At 46.5% G+C, this 16,702-nt stretch overlaps 1 protein-coding gene across 1 annotated transcript in view; it reads left to right on the top strand.

The window, feature by feature from the left end:
* KAPP (kinase associated protein phosphatase) overlaps positions 1–16,702 on the top strand; it is a 105,069-nt gene that overhangs the window by 12,418 nt on the left and 75,949 nt on the right. The window lies entirely within an intron of this gene.

Below are 16,702 nucleotides of genomic sequence, written 5' to 3'. Positions count from 1 at the left end.
GTAGCTGAGGGTGGAACTGGGTGCTCTCCCATCACAAGACTGCAGCGAGCCACCCAAATGTTCCAAGCTATGATGCTGGCTACCACCTCCCAAACACTATCCTTCCTAGGAGGAGGAGCGCTTGGGTGTTAGGGGGGACTGCCTCGTGGAGTGCAATCCTCTGAATGCTCTGACTCTATATCCGGTAGGCTGGGGAGATCTCATCAATCTGAAACGCGTGTCCTCCCTCTGTCAACCAAGCCACCACCCCCCAGGTGTAGTCTCTGTGAAGACTTTGCATATGTATCATGATCCTGAGGGCTCTCATTCAGATCCTTGTTGCGCTACGATAGCTCCATAGGCAGTGCGGGATAGTTTCCAGGACACCATTTGAGCAGCAATGGCACTGTCCCTCCACTCGCATCTGCTCCAACCACGGGCCGATGGGCAAGCCTCCATGGGCTGCCAGCCAAAAGAAGTATGAAATCTTCCTCGGCCGCAAGCTGGACCACAACCGCGTCCAAAACGTGGAGCGAACATCCCGGGGCACTCTCTAGGTCACCCAGTGTCTCTCCCTCGAGGGAGTCCACCTTGACGAGTCCATCTGAAGTCTCCTGCCAATCTGTGTGGTGTAGGAAAAGAAAGGCACCTCATCTATTGTCTCAGCTAGGCCGCCCCTGGAGGGCCAGAACCACTCCCTTGGGTCCCACTGGACCTCCCTCAGGGATCTACCCTCCCACAGCGAGAGGCGCCATCTAGAGGCGTCCTGCTTTGAGATACTGGGAGGATCAATGTGCTACTCCTTCCCCAAGCATCCTACCACTCTGATCATTTGCCATTGTATCCCATCAAGACTCCCATCCATCTCAGGGTCACTCCCAGTGAGGGGCTGAAGTAGGCCTCCAGGTCTTACACGGAAGAAGCCGGGGTGCGTGCTGCTGCGTTGCATCAAAATCCTCAAGGAATACTAGTACGGGAAAACTGCCCCAACCATTTGTTGTCTCTCCAAATGTGAAGTTCTTCTCACTAGGACGCAAGAATGGCTAAGTCGATCTCGCCCATCAATTGCCGTGTCCCTCTCAGATGGGCTAGGGCGTCAAGCCTTGCCTCTGCCTCCATAGGTAGTCTGCTCCTATGACCAAAAGACCCTGCTGGACCACTGTCCCATTGTGCCCAGCCAATGTGAGTCCGCTGCCCAAGCATACGTCCCTCCGGATCTCTGACCTCTGGGTGCTACATAAGGGGCTGGCGCTCCAACTCCTCTCTGCATCTGGGCGGAGCACGGATGAGACCCCCTGCTAGTCTCTGCCAAACCCTGTGAAGACTCCTCATCAGGGGGGAGCCCTTCCCCGTAAGGGGGGCCTCTGAGAAGATCCATCTATGTGAAGGCTGCCACTGTCCCCCAGTGCGTGGGGTGTTCCTCAGAAGCTCTCTCTGTAAGAGGAGCTTCCAAGGCTCGGCACCTGGGGTGAGGCCACGAACCACCAACTTGCCCAGAAGGGCCCTGCTCTGCATCTCTGGATCAATGATACCCAAGCCTCCCAGTGCCTGCGGCATGATCACCGTTTGCCAAGCTACTCGGGCCCTAGTGTTTCTCGTGCCATCTCAACTTGCCCAGAGGAAATTCCGTACCAACCGTCCGAGCTGCCCAATGCATCCTCTGTGAAAGCACCAACAGGAGGCAATATACCAGGCAGTGGCAAGAAGGACCTAGTTTGCCACTAAGGCGCGACATGCGAGTGAGTTTGGCCGAGCTCCAATAGAGAAGCTTGCGCCGAACACTCTCAAAATCTATTGCTCTGCTGTGATGTCAATATCCACCTGGCATCCGAGGTATCTCGCTATCTGGCCCCGCGGTATCCATCTGAAACCAAAGTCACTCCCCCACTCACAGATCTCCTGTGTCTCCTCAAAGCCCGTGAAGAAGCCTATGGATTTCGTCCAATTGATCCGTGCCCCCAAGGCCTCACAATAGATAGCCAAGGCGCCTCTGACTCTCTCTAGACTCACTGTGGTGCCCTCAACATACAGGGCCGTGTCATCTGCAAACTCCGAGTCAAGGAGCTCCTCTTCCTGTCTGATTGGAAGCCTCAACCCTGTGAGGCCTGCCACCTGTGATCTCAAATAATAGCCCAGAGCCTCCGCTACAAACAAGAAGAGGAAGGGGGCTAGTGGGCAGCCCTGGCAGACTGAGCAAGAGAGAGGAAAGGCCTCGCCTGTGTGTCCTCCGATAATCATCTGATTAGAGCTCCCTGCGTATGGCGCTGAAACTCCTCTGATCCATCTGTCTGGGAAACCCAATCTCCTCATAGTGCCCTCCAGAAAAGACCACTCCACCCTGTCGTGCGCCTTCTCGAAGTCCAAGAGAAGGATGGCCAGTGGCTGTGACTCCTCCTTGGACCAATCCACTGCCTCCCAGAACGTGAAGATGTTGTCCAGGATGCTGCGCTCCTGGACAAACCCAGTCTGTGTGATAAAGATGAGGTCGTAACCACAAACTCAAGACCTTGGCGAGGATCTTGTATGCAGTATCAAGCAGAGTGATCGGCCTCCACTGTCGGATATCTGACCTATCTCCCCCTTTCGGGATCAAACAGATCCACCCCTTGCACAAGGACCGAGGGAGAAGGCCCGTGTCGAAAATCTCTGGCAAGCTAAATGGAAAGGGGTGGAGATGATCTCCTAGAAGTTTCGGAAGAAGGCCAGAGTCAAGCCATCCTCCCCCGAGCACTTATGGGTCGGGAGAGCCTTGAGGGCTTCCCAGAGCTCTTCATCTGTGAAGATGTTGTCCAGGATGCTGCGCTCCTGGACAAACCCAGTCTGTGTCATAAAGATGAGGCCGTAACCACAAACTCAAGACCTTGGCGAGGATCTTGTATGTAGTATCAAGCAGAGTGATCGGCCTCCACTGTCGGATATCTGACCTATCTCCCCCTTTCGGGATCAAACAGATCCACCCCTTGCACAAGGACCGAGGGAGAATGCCTGCGTCGAAAATCTCTGGCAAGCTAAATGGAAAGGGGTGGAGATGATCTCCTAGAAGTTCCGGAAGAAGGCTAGAGTCAAGCTGAAACCGGCCTCTAGTCACTCAGAGGGCAGTGGAACTAAACCTTTAATCACTTCAGCACTTATTTACAGCTCACAAAGCATATATCACAACCATTAACCATTGCATGATCACCATTTGGCATTTACCCATTTGTTCACAAACAAAACCACTGAAAAAGGGATGGAGGCTAGAATGCCCCTGATCAACAGACATAGACAAGTGCACCCGATTGGCCCCAAACACCGTGGCACCCCTTTCGGTATTTCTTTATACTTCACAGTGAAATGATTACAAGTTGCATCTGGGAGACCTTCCCTGCAACTGAGCACGCAGCCCCAATTTACTAAGCCTTCGCAAGGCTTTCAAGCATATAACACCATCACATAAGTGCACTTAACCCGTAGGCTCAACCCAAAGGCATTCTGTTTTCCGAGTGCAATTCCATTGGCTGTCCAGATGCAATCACACTGCACCCCAGCTGCACTCTCTTTGAGTGGTTTATGGCATTCACAAAGCTTTTCAAAGCTCCAAAATAAAATCAGCAAAGTACCCAACCAAAGAATGACTCATATAGCACTGCCTGGGCACCTGTGAGCCAAGAAAGAGGCGGCACACGAGGCCAACCAATAGCTTATGGCAAAAAGAAATTGCAGTAGCAAAATCACAACTCACCAAGCCCTGAAGACTCGAACCAAGTCCTCAATCGCCAAGAGGACATAGTAGCCAATGCCCAATTGCATTCTCAGCCAAAGAGGAGTGCAAAGGCACGAAGAAAGAGCATTTACAAGAGCCGACCAGCAAGAATTCCACTGAAAAATGCGAAAAGAAGCACTTCTGTCGCGAAGAAGTGGGAGTTCTTGGGCTCAAAAGAAGCGTGCTTCAGAGAGGAATGCATTGAGAAGGTTTTGGAGAAGTTTCATCGCCGGAAAGTCCTCCAAAACTGAGAAAAACCAGTCAACCAGCGCGTCGGACCACTCGAAATTCAACAGAAAGCTGTAGCTTTGCAAGAGGAGAGGCCCAGGAGGCGGTAGAAGAAAAAAGGTCCAGAAAAAGCCACTTTTGCAAATTCGACCAGCAAAAGAAGTGCTCAGCTCTGTCCGTTCTACCAAACGCACGGAGGGAAAAGCATATCACTACGAAGGGGAGGCAGAGGGGAAGCCATCGGGCCAAACGGAAGTCGAGGAATCCAAACGGGTGAGGAGTTATGAAGAAAAACGGAATTCAGCTGAAGGAGGCTGAAAAACCAGTCCAAAATCTCAACAAAGGGAGAAGATGAGAGAGAAAACCACACATGTGAAGTTTAGAAGGCCCAGGAAGGTCCAGGAATGGCAAAGGAGCATGTAGAAGGCACTAGAGCCACCTGGAACTCTAGGGGGGCCACTAAAGGTACATGGCCCTCTAGGGGGCCCATTAAAAATGCCCCATCATCATTTCCCAACAACCACTCTTTTAATTCCTTGGAATGCCTTTGGGCCTAGGGATTAATTATGCTTATGTGCTAGGCACCATGCCGCGTTTAATTACACATTATTAAGCCCACGCTTGGACTTTTAAAACCAAAGTTGTCACGGTCTTGTAGTACATTAAAGTACTTAGAATTTCACGCCCCCGTGACATACCCCTCTCTTGAAACAGCAAACCACAGTTTGCTGCCTTAAAACACAGGAGCGAGCATGAAATATAGCATAAAAGAGTATACAAGAAAGCTACAGCTAAGTATATAGAGACAGTGAAAATATGGCTAGGAGAGGCATGCATCCATCCATATATACTGCTCAAAATCTATGTGATCCTCGGCGATCAATAGTCAAGATGCATCAATATCATGAAGTCTCACAGCAGAAATACTGTCAGCTCAATATCTCGGATGAAACATACAGTGTCATCAAGCGACCTCATGAAATCACAGTGAGCCCGTCTGTATTGAGGGAGTGGAGGTGCTACCCCCCTCTCGAACATCAGGTAATGCTCTAGACGCTCGCTCCGCTGAACTACCTATAGGAGCCCGGGCCGCAGTCGGCTCTAATTGAAAAGAATCAAGGTAAAGCTGCAATATCCCAGGTGAATCTGCCAGTTCACCTTCCTCCATCCATTTCGCATCAAGTGATGGGTAATTTTGAAATTATGTATCTTCCAATGCGGAGGCAACTTCAGCCTGTAAGCTACCTCGTTTATCTTTTCAGAAACCTGGAAAGGACCTAGTAACGCATGTTCAGCTTTGTGTACAACCTTTCCTTGCCTTTCTTATTTTTCAGCCTTGCCTTCTGAAAACGCAGCAAAACCCAATCACCTTCTGTGGATACCAATTCCCTGCGGTGCTTATCTGCTGCTCTTTTCTGCTTGTCTTGACTTCTTTGCAAGGCATATTTAATCTTCTTGTAAGCCTCTTCAAGGCTTTCCACAAAACGATCAGCTTCGAAGATTTTCTCTTTTGTATGCAAAATGGGAGGTATCTTCCTGGCACCTTCCACTATTTCGAAAGGTGCTTTACCTGTGGATGTGTGCACCGTATTATTGTAAGCATATTCCAGCAAAGGCAAGTAATGCTCCCATTTGCTTTTGTGGTCTGAGACATAGCATTTAAACATATCCAAGATGGTAGAGTTTTCCTGCTCCGATTGTCCATTAGACTGAGGGTGAAAAGATGACGAAAAATTCAGCGTAGTGCCCATATTTTCAAACAGTCCTCTCCAAAAGAGGCTGGTCATCCTTGGATCTCTATCATTGATTATGGATTCAGGCATCCCATGATACTTGAAGACATGCTGCAAAAACAATTTGGCCATTTGATCTGCTGTAATTTTCTTTCTTACTGGCACAAAGTGGGCTTGTTTGCTAAACCTGCAAATTATTGTCCACAATCCATCATGTCCAGTAGGAGTACGTGGAAGATCAAACACAAAATCCATAGCTATGCTTTGCCATGGTCTATCCGGAATTGGCAAAGGGTGTAACAACCCAGGTGCCTTCTGTCTGTCAAACTTTACTTTCTGACAAACCATGCATGTTCTCACATATTCTTCCACATCTTTCCTCAAAGATGGCCAATAAAAGTATTGCTCCACTGCTGTAATTGTTGCTGTAATTCCCCTATGTCCTGCATATGGAGGAGCATGACTTTCCATTATGACTTTCTGTCGCATCTGATCAGTGACACAGAGTCGTCCATGCATCAAAATGAAACCCTCTTTCAACATATAGTGATCATGCCTTTGACCATCAGAAAGCTGTTCATAAATAGTTGAAAAATCAGCATCATTAACATACTGATCTTTCATCACATCCAACACATTGTTATAAGCAATGCTCACTGCTGAAACACTGGGTTTCTTTTAGACTGCTTCAGGCTGTGGTTTCGTGGAAAGTGCATCAGCCATGACATTTTTGTTACCCGGCACATGTACAATTTGAAAATGAAACATTGAGAGGAAGTTAGCCCATCTCATGTGCTTTTCAGATAATTTTCTCTGCGTGAGAAAATATCTAAGTGACTGATGATCAGTTTGCACATAAAAATCAGCTCCAAGAAGGTAATGTTTCCATGTGGTCAAAGCATGTATCACTGCTAACATTTCCTTCTCGTATGTCTGCAAGTACAATTCAGCATCTTTGAGAACTCTATTCTCATATGCAACCACTCTGCCATCCTGCATCAAAGTGCCTCCTATGCTGTTCCCACATGCATCACAAGTTACAGCGAAGGGTTTTGCAAGATCTGGCAAGATAATAACGGGTTCAGAACACAATTTTTGCTTCAGCTCTTCAAAAGCTGCATTTTCCTTTGGTCCCCACCGAAACGGTACAGCTTTCTTTTGTAAAGCATGCAAGGGAGAAGCAATTTCTGCAAAGTACTTTATAAACCTCCGATAGTATGAACACAACCCAAGAACGCTTCTGACTTCATGCAGATTTTTCAAATATGGCCAACTCCTTATAGCCTCAACTTTTGCAGGATCCATCTTGACTCCATCCTTTGACACTATATGACCGAGAAAATGAATCTCATGCATAAAGAACTCACTTTTCTTGGTGTTTATTAATAGCTTGTGTCTTTTCAACTCTTGAAACACAATAGTGAGGTGTTTCCAGTGCTCCTGCTCATTTTTAGAGAACACAATGATGTCATCGAAGAAAGTGCCCACAAACTTTCTGTGTGCTCTGAAAATTCTTTCCATCATTCTATTGAAAGTGGCAGGTGCATTAGTCAAACCAAAAGGCATCACAAGGAACTCATATAAGCCAAATGAAGTGCGGAAGGCAGTCTTGTAGACATCTTCAGGCCGTATCCTTATCTGATGGTATCCACTTTTAAGGTCAATACGACTGAACATTGAGGAACCTTCCAACCGATCCAATATATCATCAATGCGTGGAATTGGAAAACGGTTCTTAATTGTGACTTTATTCAAAGCCCTATAATCAATACACATTCTCCAACTGCCATCCTTCTTTTGCACAAGCAACACAGGGGAACAGTAAGAAGAATTACTTGGCTGTATTAATTCCTTTTCCAAGAGTTCCTTCACTTGTGACATTATCTCTTCCTGTTGTGCCTTACCGACACGATAGGGAGGTATATTAGGCGGTGAGCTTCCTGGAATTATATCAATTTGATGATCCTCGGGCCTCTTGGGAGGTAATTCTTGAGGAAGTGCATCTGGGAAACAATCCTGAAAATCTGAAATAAAAGCAGCCCTTTCTCTATCTAAAGCAGAAAGAGTAGAGCCTTCCTGAACTGGTTGGCTGTCCTCTTTGACAAAAATCAAGTACGCTGAAATATGACGCTTTATTACATTGGAAATACAAGAAGCTGAAACTACAGGGATGGACTCCCCTTTCAACTTTACATCAAGTACATGATTTTTGCCTCTATGAGTTAAAGAAATCTTCTTGTTTCTCATCTGCACATCAGCCCCCACCCTGTACATCCAAGGCATCCCAAGCAAAGCATCACACTCTGGCAAAGGCATAATGTAGAAGTCCTCTGCATCCTGATATCCCTGGATATGCATCCTCAACTTGCCACTGATAGGAGTGATAGGTGTGTTGAGTTCAGGGTTGGCCATAATCACACATGCCGGATGGCCCCATTTCCTCAGGCTCGATGCCAAGCCTTTCTGCCATATCAGGAGTTATGAAATTTGCCTTTGCCCCAGAATCAAAGAAAAACAAACAATTCTGATTTCTGATTTTTCCCCATGCTCTGCACATCTAAGTCTTTTTCATTTCCTCTTCATCATGTACGTGTGGCAAACTCCCAATCACATCTGGAAGAAGTCCTGCAGAAGGTTTAGGCTTTTTGCCCTTCCAATCAGCCTGTTTATCACCATTCTTATCATCATCTGACCGGTCTTTTTTCTTGAATGGGCAATCATAAGAGCGGTGTCCCTCTCCTTTGCATATAAAACATTTGTTTTGCTCCATGAGTGACTTTTTCTCATCATCAGATAACTTGGTACGGGGCTGTTTATTAGGCTGTCCACGCCTTTGACCAGCTTTGAATTGGGCTTTTCCTCCCTTTTGAAACGGTCGTTTGCCATAATTTTTATTTTTAGATTTGATGTCCTTATCCTGGTGTTTGGCAGCCCGTTTGTTGTCTTCTTTCTTGCTGTCCATAAAGCCCAAATTCTTCTCCTGCATCCATGCATATGCTGTCCTTGCATTCTCAATTAATTGAGTCATAGAACCCACCTTGGTTTTGATGCAATAATCACGTAGCTCACTAGGCAATCCACAACAGTACCTCTCTATTTGCTCTTTCAAAGAAACATGCCTGTAAGAGCTCAATGGCAGCAAAACATCCCAAAACCTCTTGGTGTAATCATCAAGATTCTTGCAAAGTTTGTATGACAAGTCATGCCAGTGTGAAAGTACTTCAACTTCAAAAGTTGGAGTAAGCCAAGTAGAAGAGAACACTTGCTTAAATTCCAGCCAAGTAGCAGGTGCATCTCCATGAAGCATAAGGTTAGTGTACCACTTAAGTGCATTGCCTTTCAAAAATGTGGCAACCTTCCTCATCTTGGATGCTTCTGTAAACAAACCTCCAAGAAATGCAGCATCAAAGTGTTGAAGGAATGTGAGGGCTTTGTACCTGTCCTGTACTCCATTATATGTCTCAAACTTGACATGAGAACCACCATCCTTAAATTCTTTATATACATTTGATATTGGCTGTCCCAAAGATGGCTGTATATTTGTAGCATTCCCTTCACTAGGGAGAGCCATGCTTGGCTGAACATTAGGCATGGGAGCATATGCTGTGGCTTGCATGCCTGGCTGCATTCCCACATGGTCATACATGGCTTGCTTTCTATGCCCAATTGGTGGTGAAATCAACATAGCATCAAAGATAGAATCTGTACCAAAATATTCAGGTTGCTGCCTCAAATATGGCTGAGGTGGTTGAGCCACATTAAAGGACTGCACATTATTATTTTGAGGAGTAGAAATACCCAAACCAAGGCCTTGTGCTGGCTGCTCATACTGTTGCACTGGATGTACTTTTTGTACCTCTTTCTCAAGTGCTCTTTTGGGCGATTCCTCTCTCTTGGAAGTCACTTTTTGAGTCATTTTTGATGGCTTTCCCTCATGGGAAACTGATGCATGAGTGTGCGGTCCGCCGTGAGAAGCTGATGCATGTGTGTACTCACTCTTTCCGTGCTTGTGCTTTCTTGATTTCTTCTTCTTGGCATTTGTTTGCACAATCTGAGCCAAATTTTGAGCCAGCTGAGTCAAAGCAGTCACTGCACTTGCAAGCTGTGCATTCAACATAGTAGCATCATCTGACTCACTGCTAGAACTAGTATCACCGTTGAGCTCAGTTGTAGCTTCATGTGTGGCCTGCTCAAAAGGCATTTGTTGTGCTCCCTGCAGCTGTACACTAGCTGGATCATTAAGGCTTTCCTGCCTTCTCCTTTGAGGAGTTGTGGAGCTCTCTTGCTCATGGGTACTCACCATGTTTATGGTTGTAATATTCAGCTGTCAAAAAGTGCAACAAAGATATCCTTCCACCAAACTACCGAGGCCCACCTCTTGAGAAAGAGTGTGTGGTATCCCGGCAATGGAACCAATGAAACCGGCCTCTAATCACTCAGAGGGCAGTGGAACTAAACCTTTAATCACTTCAGCACTTATTTACTGCTCACAAAGCATATATCACAACCATTAACCATTGCATGATCACCATTTGGCATTTACCCATTTGTTCACAAACAAAACCACTGAAAAAGGGATGGAGGCTAGAATGCCCCTGATCAACAGACATAGACAAGTGCACCCGATTGGCCCCAAACACCGTGGCGCTTCTTTCGGTATTTCTTTATATTTCATAGTGAAATGATTACAAGTTGCATCTGGGAGACCTTCCCTGCAACTGAGCATGCAGCCCCAATTCACTAAGCCTTCGCAAGGCTTTCAAGCATATAACACCATCACATAAGTGCACTTAACCCGTAGGCTCAACCCAAAGGCATTCTGTTTTCCGAGTGCAATTCCATTGGCTGTCCAGATGCAATCACACTGCATCCCAGCTGCACTCTGTTTGAGTGGTTTCCAGATGGCATTCACAAAGCTTTTCAAAGCTCCAAAATAAAATCAGCAAAGTACCCAACCAAAGAATGACTCATATAGCATTGCCTGGGCACCTGTGAGCCAAGAAAGAGGCGGCACACGAGGCCAACCAATAGCTTATGGCAAAAAGAAATTGCAGTAGCAAAATCACAACTCACCAAGCCCTGAAGACTCGAACCAAGTCCTTAATCGCCAAGAGGATATAGTAGCCAATGCCCAATTGCATTCTCAGCCAAAGAGGAGTGCAAAGGCACGAAGAAAGAGCATTTACAAGAGCCGACCAGCAAGAATTCCACTGAAAAATGCGAAAAGAAGCACTTCTGTCGCGAAGAAGTGGGAGTTCTTGGGCTCAAAAGAAGCGTGCTTCAGAGAGGAATGCATTGAGAAGGTTTTGGAGAAGTTTCATCGCCGGAAAGTCCTCCAAAACTGAGAAAAACCAGTCAACCAGCGCGTCGGACCACTCGAAATTCAACAGAAAGTTGTTGCTTTGCAAGAGGAGAGGCCCATGAGGCGGTAGAAGAAAAAAGGTCCAGAAAAAGCCACTTTTGCAAATTCGACCAGCAAAAGAAGTGCTCAGCTCTGTCCGTTCTACCAAACGCATGGAGGGAAAAGCATATCACTACGAAGGGGAGGCAGAGGAGAAGCCATCGGGCCAAACGGAAGTCGAGGAATCCAAACGGGTGAGGAGTTATGAAGAAAAACGGAATTCAGCTGAAGGAGGCTGAAAAACCAGTCCAAAATCTCAACAAAGGGAGAAGATGAGAGAGAAAACCACACATGTGAAGTTTAGAAGGCCCAGGAAGGTCCAGGAATGGCAAAGGAGCATGTAGAAGGCACTAGAGCCACCTGGAACTTTAGGGGGGCCACTGAAGGTACATGGCCCTCTAGGGGGCCCATTAAAAATGCCACATCATCATTTCCCAACAACCACTCTTTTAATTCCTTGGAATGCCTTTGGGCCTAGGGATTAATTACGCTTATGTGCTAGGCACCATGCCACGTTTAATTACACATTATTAAGCCCACGCTTGGACTTTTAAAACCAAAGTTGTCACGGTCTTGTAGTACATTAAAGTACTTAGAATTTCACGCCCCCGTGACACAAGCCATCCTTCCTCGAGCACTTATGGGTCGGTAGAGCCTTGAGGGCTTCCCAGAGCTCTTCATCTATGAAAGGCTTCTCAAGTCTGCTGCATAAGTCCCACGAGACTACTGTCGGAACGTGATCCCAAACTAGCTCTCGGGCCACAAGACCAGTTGGGGTCATCCTCTCTGTCTGAAAGAGCTGGCTATAAAATCCTCTGGTCATGTCAAGAATCTCTTGTGGGTCAGTGTGCATGATGCCCTGTGAGTCCCGGAGACGCTGTAGCTGTGTGTCGATCGATCGGGGCCCAGTGGTCTGAAATAACTACTTTGTCATCCTATCCCCCTGCTGTACTCATCGGGCTCGGGAGGAATGGTAGGAGAACTCAGCCCGGCGCAGCTCCGTGTCCTGAAGCTCGAGACGAGCGCTCTCCAATCTGTCACTAAGCCATTGAGAATCTAGGTCCTGCTCCCTAAGCGCCTCCATGGAGGCGAGGTCTCTCCTCAAAGCCCGCTCGCGCTCCTGAAGGGTCCTCCTCCACCTAAGGGCGTGAGCCTGCAGCTCCACACTGCTCCTCTGAATCGCATCGACCACCCACGTAGCCCAGCTCTCACTCGGTGCCATCTTTGAGTGCTTCCACATCTCTGCCATAACCTGCTGAATCTCCTCGTCCTGCAAGAGGTACTCTGGAATGCGGATCCCCTTCTGGGGGAGACCTCGACGGGGTTGATCCAAGTGAAGTACCACTGGAGAGTGGTCGGACATCGTGGCACCTGCCAGAATCCCGATAGATTTGCCTCTGTGTAATGCCTAATGCCCAACATAGAAGCGGTCTTATCTCTCGAGCAATCCATCGTGTCTCCTCTGTCCAAAGGAGACGAGAAGGCTGCCAGGAGTCCTGCTGAACTCTGGCTCTCTCCACGGGTCTCTGCCATTGATCATGAAAATGAAGTGCACGCAGGTACTGCACTTTGCTGCTGGCATCTCATCAAATTGTACACAGAAAAACATATTTGAAGCTCACGTATGTCAGACCTAATAAAAGAGAGATTTTGAATATGAAATTTTCTATCTTTTTACGTGAATTTTGGTATTTTTTCAATTTTACGTTGGACCTTTACTGATTGGTCGAGAGCCGATTTTTCTAAACCCTAAAAGACCCCAAAAGGTTGGAAACTTCTTTAAATATGAGCACCGTGGATCATCCACAGAGTGATGGTCAAACTAAAAGAGTCAATCATGTCATTGAGGATATGCTTCGAGCATACGGAAGTAAAGGACAAACTACTTGGGAATGATATTTGCCCATATTAGAATTTGCATATAACAATGCCAAACATTCAACTACAGGTTTTAGTCCATTCATGATGATGTATGGATTTCAAGCTAGAGCCCAATTGCAGTGGGACTCGAAAAAGAGAAGGCTCAAGCGGCCAAAGACTTTCTTGAGGATATGAATCAAATGCTTAAGTTAGCTAAAGATAGCATCAAAGGAGCTCAGGATAAAGCAAGAAGTTATGCAAACCCCCATCTCAGAAGGTTGAAGTTTGAAGAAAATGAGAAAGTATGTCTCAAGGTACCCGCATCTTCAAAATCCCTAAGACATGTAAATGTCCAAAGTTGTCTCCTAGGTATTGTGGACCATTCACAATACTTCAAAGAATTAGAGAACTTGCTTACAAATGAGCCTTACCAGAGGGATGTAGAATACATCCAGTTTTTCATGTGAGTAAAAAGAAAGTTAGGAGATGATGATAATCTCATTGGAAATGAAGTCCTAGTTGAGCTCATTGAACCTGCTACTTTACCACATGAACCCGAAAGACTTTTAGATAGACAAGAAAAAAGAACATGACATATAATATGGCAAGAATGTCTAGTAAAGTGGGAAGATAGACGTGAAGAAGTTAAATATGGGAAAGGATAAGCAATCTCCAAAGGAGGTTTTCAAATTTTGTTTTCAAAGACGTAAACCATTCTTAAGGGGAAGGAAATGTTATGTCAGCCATAATCGTGGAAGCCCATGGCATCGTTATGGCAAGGCGGGAAGCCAGATGGCTTGACAGTGCTTACAGATGCGAAGGCTAAGACCTAGGGGATTCCTATGTCTAGGCATTAAGGAAGGGTGCAATAGTAGGCCCAAGAGAGGGATAACGTTCAATGAGGGACACATGGCACCATGAGTAAGCCTTGGGCTTGGAGGGAGATTTCCAAAGAAAGAGCTCTCATGAAGGAGGACACAGTTGATCGGGAGGGCACTTTGTGGAATCACGGCTGGGTAGACTGCAATAAGCCCTCTATGTCGTTGGTGGTGTAATACTAGTAGAGCAAGCACCTTATGTAGATCAGCAAGCATGAGCACCAAACGGGCACCAGATCAACCCACTACAACGGGTGGCGAGTTACGATGACTCAAAACTGAAGCAAGCAAACCTCTTGGCACCAAGGAGTAATACACCCGCAGCTACAGGAGAAACAACCAGCAAAATAGCATTGGCAAACGCAAGCACGTCGCACTTTTCCACTAATCATGTGAGGCTACCTAAGAACGTAATTAACTAACCAAAATAAGTGCTGGCCATAGGATCTATCGAGTGAGGACCCGAGAAAGAAAAGCAGCAGCAAGCAGGAGTATGACTAAGCTGAACAGATTTGCATGAAGGCTGGGCAAAGCCGCCGACACTCCGAACACCAACCAAGGTAGGAACTATGAGCTCAAGAGAAGCATACGCCAAGCCGATAGCAACGACTCCCCATTTATGCAGTCTATTGAAAGCCTAGCAAAGACGTATTCTTAGTCCTTGGCAAAGACCAAATGGAAGCTGCAGCCCACGACCATTCTAAGGGAGCCTACACCACATCAATGACGAGTCCATTAAACTAATGCCAGAGCCCATCAAGCACACCTATTATCACCAAATAAGCCCTAACATCTTCTAATTGAAAGAAACAAAGTGAGTTCAGCACACGGTCTTTGGTGATAGCATATTTTACTCAAGTTTGCCCGAGTCCAGCACATGGAATGCCACAGCATTCTTGGGCATATCTGGGTAAGAACCAGGCCTGCATTGATCACTGAGAAAAGGAGTAAAGCAGTGGGGAGCATTGCAAATGTAGACCATCAGCTTCGTGTTGTTACATGAGGAGTCATTTATATGAAACTCAAAAATCTAGTCAGTCTGACATTCAACCAGTTTAAAGCTTCCCCCAACAACAAATATCTAGCATGATAACACAGCTCGCTAAGGATACCAACTATGTCAGTCCATTTTAATGTAAAGGAACATTGGTGTCACTCATCTTTCGAAGATGATCATGCAACGGGTCCATTAGGTAGGATTCACACTCGTCCGCGTACATGGGCAAAAATGGGATTTGCACCAATGAAATTCGAGAGCCCCTTTGCAAGCCTTTCACACACGCCCGTAGATGGGCCACGGCCATTCCTACGTGGAAGCACAAAAAGGATTTTTTGATGGATAGCCTCCCAAGGCCACCCATGAGCTTGTCCGCCTGCAAAAGTGGCATGTCATTGGTTCCAACCAAGACTTGAACCCACAACTTCAATGCACGAGCCCAGAAACCCTACCACCAAGCCAACTCTGATTCGTGCATATAAATCCCAGCATTTACTATATAACAGGAACTTGTCTGCGCTATGCACAGCGGACAATCGCTCAAACGGCCGCAGACATGCACAGAATTGTTTACTTTTGTCCGCGGACAAGTGTGAATCGGGCCTTACTTATGTATCCTGTCCACCCCGAGCTCGGATGAACATCTCATTGATATCGTCATCCCCAGATCTCGGGAGGTAAATCAGAATAAATGTATGGCTACACTCTCTATCAGCATATCGTTTCTTTGGAGATCTCCCTACAAAAACCCCTCATGGAGAAGTCCAGTAAAATTCCTAGGTCTACCACATAGGGGCATTGTCCGTTCCATTCCATGAACATAATAATAAACGTACGTTGCAAGCAGCATATGTGTAGGAGTCACTCCCAATGTTTAACACAAAGCTTACGATCCTGCTGCGGCCAATAGTTTCAGAGGTAGTAGAACGAAGAGTTGCATTGCAACATAAAACCTACGGGACATTCCGATGGAAAAGCTGGAAAAACTAGCACTATCCTGAGCACTCTCAATAGATTTTCATGCAGTCACCCACATTTATTGCGCAAGAGATCTTTCGCTGCATCTAGCTGAATACCCTTCAATCCAACCGCCCACCATGGGAGACCCTGGGTTGAAATCTATACATAAGCATAAACAAACTAAGCCCAATAGTCGTATCCTTAGCACTATTGTAGACAAATTATACCATTGCAATGTACTTCTCCTAATCAAATGGCCTCTTGGAGACTAGGCTCAAAGCACATCTTCCAAGGCCTGATTCAACCTTTCCTATTTGCCCATTAGCCTCAGGATGATCAGTAGAACTCATACTCAAAGAAGTTACTAATTTCTTAAACACTTCCTACCAAAAGTGCCCACAAAACTTCTGGTGTCTGTCTCAGTGACTTGTCAAAGTTGCACACAATGTGGAAGCATAATTTTCTCACAGAGAGAGAGAGAGAGAGAGAGAGAGAGAGAGAGAGAGAGAGAGAGGGAGAGAGAGAGAGAGAGAGAGAGAGAGAGGTTAAGGCAATATAGCTTCACTAAGATCACCGAAAGCCAGTGTGAGAGTAGAAGAATGGGAGCAATCCACATATGGTAAGTGGGTCCTATGAGAACGAGGCGCCGCCTTGCTTGTCTTCCCCAAACTCTAGGTTGTTGAAGTCCCCTCCAACAATCCAGGAGTCAACATCCGGAAGACACTCTGATAGCCTCCTCCAAAAGGCCGGGCGGTGCTGTCTGCATGTTGGGGCATACACGTTCAGGATTCCAATCCTGGACTCTCCCGTCCGAACTCCCATCCAAATCGCCCGTCCTGTGAGACTGAGATGCAGACCCCTCCGCTCCGTCCTACTGCGGGAGACCACTCCTCTGGACCTCTCGCTGGGAGAAGATGATGGCGT

This window comes from Dipteris shenzhenensis, chromosome 1, assembly GCF_047967505.1.
Source record: "Dipteris shenzhenensis isolate YYH24624 ecotype China chromosome 1, Dip_SZ_1.0, whole genome shotgun sequence".
Taxonomy (NCBI): Eukaryota; Viridiplantae; Streptophyta; class Polypodiopsida; order Gleicheniales; family Dipteridaceae; genus Dipteris; species Dipteris shenzhenensis.
This window is presented reverse-complemented; position numbering and strand designations above follow the sequence as displayed.